Genomic DNA, 5,916 nt, shown 5'->3' with positions numbered 1-5,916 from the left:
AGGAGTAGCTTGATGCGGCTTCGCTATTGTACTAGCACGAGTTTCTAAACAACTTTGTTATTTTTTTTGTTTCTTAATTCTTTGACTGTCTTTGGTACTATGGACGAGGAAGTTCAGAGACCTAACCTCAAGTGATTTTAGATATGTATATGTAATTTGGACTGGAATCTATTGAACATTTGATCTGTACGTAAATGAATAACCACAGCTGTAATATAATACATATTTGTAAAAAATCAACAGGGAGGAATTTTGAAAAAATAAAAGGTGTCCATTTGATAAGAGAGGTCACGAAACCCACCGCAATTGTCTGTAGAGCTGCAGCTCATATGGAGAGTGAGCTATTGAAAATTAGACCATCACAGAAAATATTCATATAAAATCTGTGAAATTAAAAATTGCAATTATAATGGGTGTACAATGGAGGGAGGTCAAGTGGTTTTAGATGTATATGTCATTTGGACTGGAAGCTATTGATTATTATAAGATATGTAGGACTACGTGAATGAATAACCAGGATAAATATTTGTAAAAATCAAATAAAGGAATTTTGAAAAAGTTACTTGCTTTGAAAATAGAGGTCAAGGAACACACCACACTTGTCTGTAAAAAAAACACCAGATAGGTGCAGTGAAATGTGTTGTTTTAGGGTCAGCCATAGTAGTAAGACACCCCTGGAGCAAATGTAGATCTCTGGCACATTCAAGTTCAAGTTGTTACTGATAACCTACATTGCAGTCAAAGACACTGAAATACATGGATATTACAATACATACACAATAACAACACATTCAAGTTTAAATCACAAGTGAAATTTATGACAATATGTACACTACCAGTCAAAAGTTTTATAACACCTACTCATTCAAGGGGTTTTCTTTATTCTTTACTATTTTCTACATTGTAGAATAATAGTGAAGACATCAAAACTAAACTCAGCAAAAAAAGAAACGTCCCTTTTTCAGGACCCTGTCTTTCAAAGTTAATTCGTAAAATCCAAATAACTTCACAGGTCTTCATTGTAAAGGGTTTAAACACTGTTTCCCATGCATGTTCAATGAACCGTAAACAATTAATGAACATGCACCTGTGGAACGGTCGTTAAGACACTAACAGCTTACAGACGGTAGGCAATTAAGGTCACAGTTATGAAAACTTAGGACACTAGAGGCCTTTCTACTGACTCTGAAAAACACAAAAAGAAAGATGCCCAGGGTCCCTGCTCATCTGTGTGAACGTGCTTTAGGCATGCTGCAAGGAGGCATGAGGACTGCAGATGTGGCCAGGGCAATAAATTGCAATGCCCGTACTGTGAGACGCCTAAGACAGCACTACAGGGAGACGGGACGGACAGCTGATCGTCCTCGCAGTGGCAGACCACGTGTAACAACACCTGCACAGGATCGGTACATCCGAACATCACACCTGCGAGACAGGTACAGGATGGCAACAACAACTGCCCGAGTTACACCAGGAACGCACAATCCCTCCATCAGTGCTCAGACTGTACGCAATAGGCTGAGAGAGGCTGGACTGAGGGCTTGTAGGCCTGTTGTAAGGCAGGTCCTCACCAGACATCACCGGCAACAACGTCGCCTATGGGCACAAACCCACCGTCGCTGAACCAGACAGGACTGGCAAAAAGTGCTCTTCACTGACGAGTCGCAGTTTTGTCTCATCTGGGGTGATGGTCGGATTCGCGTTTATCGTCGAAGGAATGAGCGTTATACCAAGGCCTGTACTCTGGAGCGGGATCGATTTGGAGGTGGAGGGTCCGTCATGGTCTGGGGCGGTGTGTCACAGCATCATCGGACTGAGCTTGTTGTCATTGCAGGCAATCTCAATGCTGTGCGTTACAGGGAAGACATCCTCCTCCCTCATGTGGTACCCTTCCTGCAGGCTCATCCTGACATGACCCTCCAGCATGACAATGCCACCAGCCACACTGCTCGTTCTGTGTGTGATTTCCTGCAAGAGAGGAATGTCAGTGTTCTGCCATGGCCAGTGAAGAGCCCGGATCTCAATCCCATTGAGCACGTCTGGGACCTGTTGGATCGGAGGGTGAGGGCTAGGGCCATTCCCCCCAGAAATGTCCAGGAACTTGCAGGTGCCTTGATGGAAGAGTGGGGTAACATCTCACAGCAAGAACTGGCAAATCTGGTGCAGTCCATGAGGAGGAGATGCACTGCAGCACTTAATGCAGCTGGTGGCCACACCAGATACTGGCTGTTACTTTTGATTTTGACCCCCCCCCCCCTTTGTTCAGGGACACATTATTAAATTTCTGTTAGTCACATGTCTGTGGAACTTGTTCAGTTTATGTCTCAGTTGTTGAATCATGTTATTTTCATACAAATATTTACTGTTAAGTTTGCTGAAAATAAACGCAGTTGACAGTGAGAGGACGTTTCTTTTTTGCTGAGTTTATGAAATAACACATGGAATCATGTGGTAACCAAAAAAGTGTTAAACAAATCAAAATATTTTATATTTGAGATTCTTCAAATAGCCACCCTTTGCCTTGATGACAGCTTTGCACACTATTGGCATTCTCTCAACCAGCTTCATGAAGTAGTCACTTGGAATGCATTTCAATTAACAGGTGTGCCTTCTTAAAAGTTAATTTGTGGAATTTCATTCCTTCTAAATGCGTTTGAGCCAATCAGTTGTGTTGTGACAAGGTAGGGGTGGTATACAGAAGATATCCCTATTTGGTAAAAGACCAAGTCCATATTATGGCAAAAACAGCTCAAATAAGCAATGAGAAACGACAGTCCATCATTACTTTAAGACATGAAGGTCAGTCAATACGGTCAGTCAAAACTTTGAACGTTTCAAGTGAAGTCGCAAAAACAATCAAACGCCATGATGACACTGGCTCTCATGAGGACCGCCACAGGGATGGAAGACCCAGAGTTACCTCTGCTGCAGAGGATAAGTTCATTAGAGTTACCAGCCTCAGAAATTGCAGCCCAAATAAATGCTTCACAGAGTTCAAGTAACAGACAAATCTCAACATCAACTGTTCAGAGGAGACTGTGTGAATCAGGCCGTCATGGTCAAATTGCTGCAAAGAAACCACTACTAAAGGACACTAATAAAAAGAAGAGACTTGCTTGGGCCAAGAAACTCGAGCAATGGACATTAGACTGGTGAAAATTTGTCCTTTGGTCTGGAGTCCAAATTGGAGATTTTTGGTTCCAACCGCTGTGTCTTTGTGAGACGTGGTGTGGGTGAACAGATGATCTCTGCATGTGTGGCTCCCACAATAAAGTATGGAGGAGGAGGTGTTATGGTGTGGGGGTGCTTTGCTGGTGACACTGTCTGTGATTTATTTAGAATTCAAAGCACACTTAAGCAGCATGGCTACCACAGCATTCGGCAGCGACACGCCATCCCATCTGGTTTGGGCTTAGTGGGACTATCATTTGTTTTTCAACAGGACAATGACCCAACACACCTCCAGGCTGTATAAGGGCTATTTTACCAAGAAGGAGAGTGATTGAGTGCTGAATCAGATGACCTGGCCTCCACATTACCCCGACCTTAATCAAATTGAGATGGTTTGGGATGAGTCGGACCGCAGAGTGAAGGAAAAGCAGCCAACAAGGGCTCAGCATATGTGGGAACTCCTTCAAGACTGTTGGAAAAGCATTCCAGGTGAAGCTGGTTGAGAGAATGCCAAGAGTGTGCAAAGCTGCCATCAAGACAAAGGGTGGCTACTTTGAAGAATCTCAAATCTCAAATATATTTTGATTTGTTTAACACTTTTTTTGGTTACTACATGATTCCATGTGTTATTTCATAGTTTTGACATCTTCACTACTATTCTACAATGTAGAAAATTGTCAAATAAAGAAAAACCCTTGAATGAGTAGGTGTTCTAAAACTTTGGACTGGTAGTGTACATTCAGGAGTTTTGTGTATTAATTTGTAGCAGGCAGACCTTTCTGTCTCACTGTTCCAAGTGCCTGCTGGTTACCTGCCTGCCGAGGCCAAGTGTCAAGCAGATCCTACGGCAGTACACACCTGCTCGTAATTCCACAGGCCAGGAGTCCTTGGCCTGTAAATAAGAATTTGTTCTTAACTAACTTGCCTAGTTAAATAAAGGTTAAATAAATAAATAAAATAAAAATGTGCATAGGTAGGGAATGGGCAACTTTTGTTCATATCTCTCAGTCCTGAACTCCTGGGCTGCGGAATTGTGAGCAGATGTGTACTGCGGCAGGATCTGCTTGACACTTGTCCTCGGCAGGCAGGTAACCAGTCTCTGAAGGGAAACTTGATCAGTGAGACAGAAAAGTCTGCCTGCTACAAGCTCTCAAAGTCTCACATCAGAATTAGACGTTCATCCATGTTTCTCAAACGTCACATTTCGACATGGATGGAAGTCAAATACTGACTTGTATCACGGGTGACGACCTGCCTGGAAGTCAAGGCACAGTTTCTCTCTTCATTATATGAGGGCAGTGATAGTGAAGTCAGAGCATTGTTATATCCAGGATATTCCACGCCGAGGATGATTCAGCAAGCACGCTTCTGGATGCGCTCAAGTTGGTCAGAAAGGGGTTGAGTTAAGTGGGCCCAATAATGGACTAAAAGCCTAACCTTACTCCTTACATGTTCTGTTTAGAGGCGAATTGGCTCTGGCAACCAAAACAGCCAAATACTCTATCTAAATGTGAATTGATTCTCAATTGCGGTACGGTTCTAGAAACATAAAGCCCTCTATTTTCATATCACATCAAAACAATAAAATAAATGCTAAATACACTGTACACTGTTTTAACCGGGTTTAACACAGTTGCAGCCAACAGTATTTTTCAGTGGCGTCCGTCTTCCGTTTACACAGTTGTTCGGAGATGCAGATAGCTAATTAACACAGGTACGCCTCTGTCTTTTGTCTGTTTTCCGTGAACAAGCGCTGTAAACATGGACATTTGGCTGTGTGGGAACCCTATAAAGGTGTCGTAATTAAACACTTAATTTTTTTTTTTTACTATTTCTCTCTGATATAAAAGATACCTTCCTTATTTAAGCTAAAAGGTAGTTAGCGTCTATGAATGGGTTAGAGTTAAGTGAATCTGAAAATATAAAACATTTCAAATGGGAATTCTAATGGGTGTATCATGGATAAGGCATATCTGTGACTTTGCTACAAGTGATTTTAGCTCTGTTATGTAAGTAGGCTACATATACTAGGTTGCATAAGAGTGAGATATCTTAGGCCTATTCATTTTTTTTTAAACATAAAATCCATTAAAAAAATTACATAAAATGTCAAAATGTAATTGTTGTGGGAAAAAACAAATTTGGTTTAAGATCTCTAGATTTCTAATTTGAAATAAAAACGTAGTTTTTCTGAAAACACCAGTTTCTGTTGATTTAATACGGTCCCTTAGCCGCAAACGCGTAATATTCACCCATTGAAACCAACATAAAGTTAGTTTTTGAAACCGAGTTGATTAAATAAACGGTTTACCTTGCTCTCTATCGTCATATTATTCTAGATGTATCACTCTAATCATCATAAAACTTTCCGTCGAAGAGACTGACAAGCAAAATCCGAATATCTAAACTGAATTCAAAAATATGGCGGTAATTGGGATGGACGTTTTCTCAATCATCCAGAATCGTTCTACAACAAGTAAATTATAGATTTATAATTTAGGATTTCTAATCTGCAGTTGCAAATTAGATTGTTATACAGTTAGCCGAAAATGTTTAAATAAAGTATGTGCGAGAATTCAACCAGAGCCATTCAGATGTAGCTCAGTATACAAGCATAGCTATTGACTGATAATGTATAACATTATGGCTCGGTTACTGGATTTACAAAAATAATCTTCCACACAATTTTGAAGACACAGTGGAAGTTTATACGTATTTATTTACATAGATTGCTACAATTATTCA

The sequence above is a fragment of the Salvelinus alpinus genome, chromosome 9 (genome assembly GCF_045679555.1).
Source record: "Salvelinus alpinus chromosome 9, SLU_Salpinus.1, whole genome shotgun sequence".
NCBI classification, from domain to species: domain Eukaryota; kingdom Metazoa; phylum Chordata; class Actinopteri; order Salmoniformes; family Salmonidae; genus Salvelinus; species Salvelinus alpinus.
The sequence above is the reverse complement of the archived record's forward strand: the minus strand, read 5'-3'. Positions refer to the sequence as shown.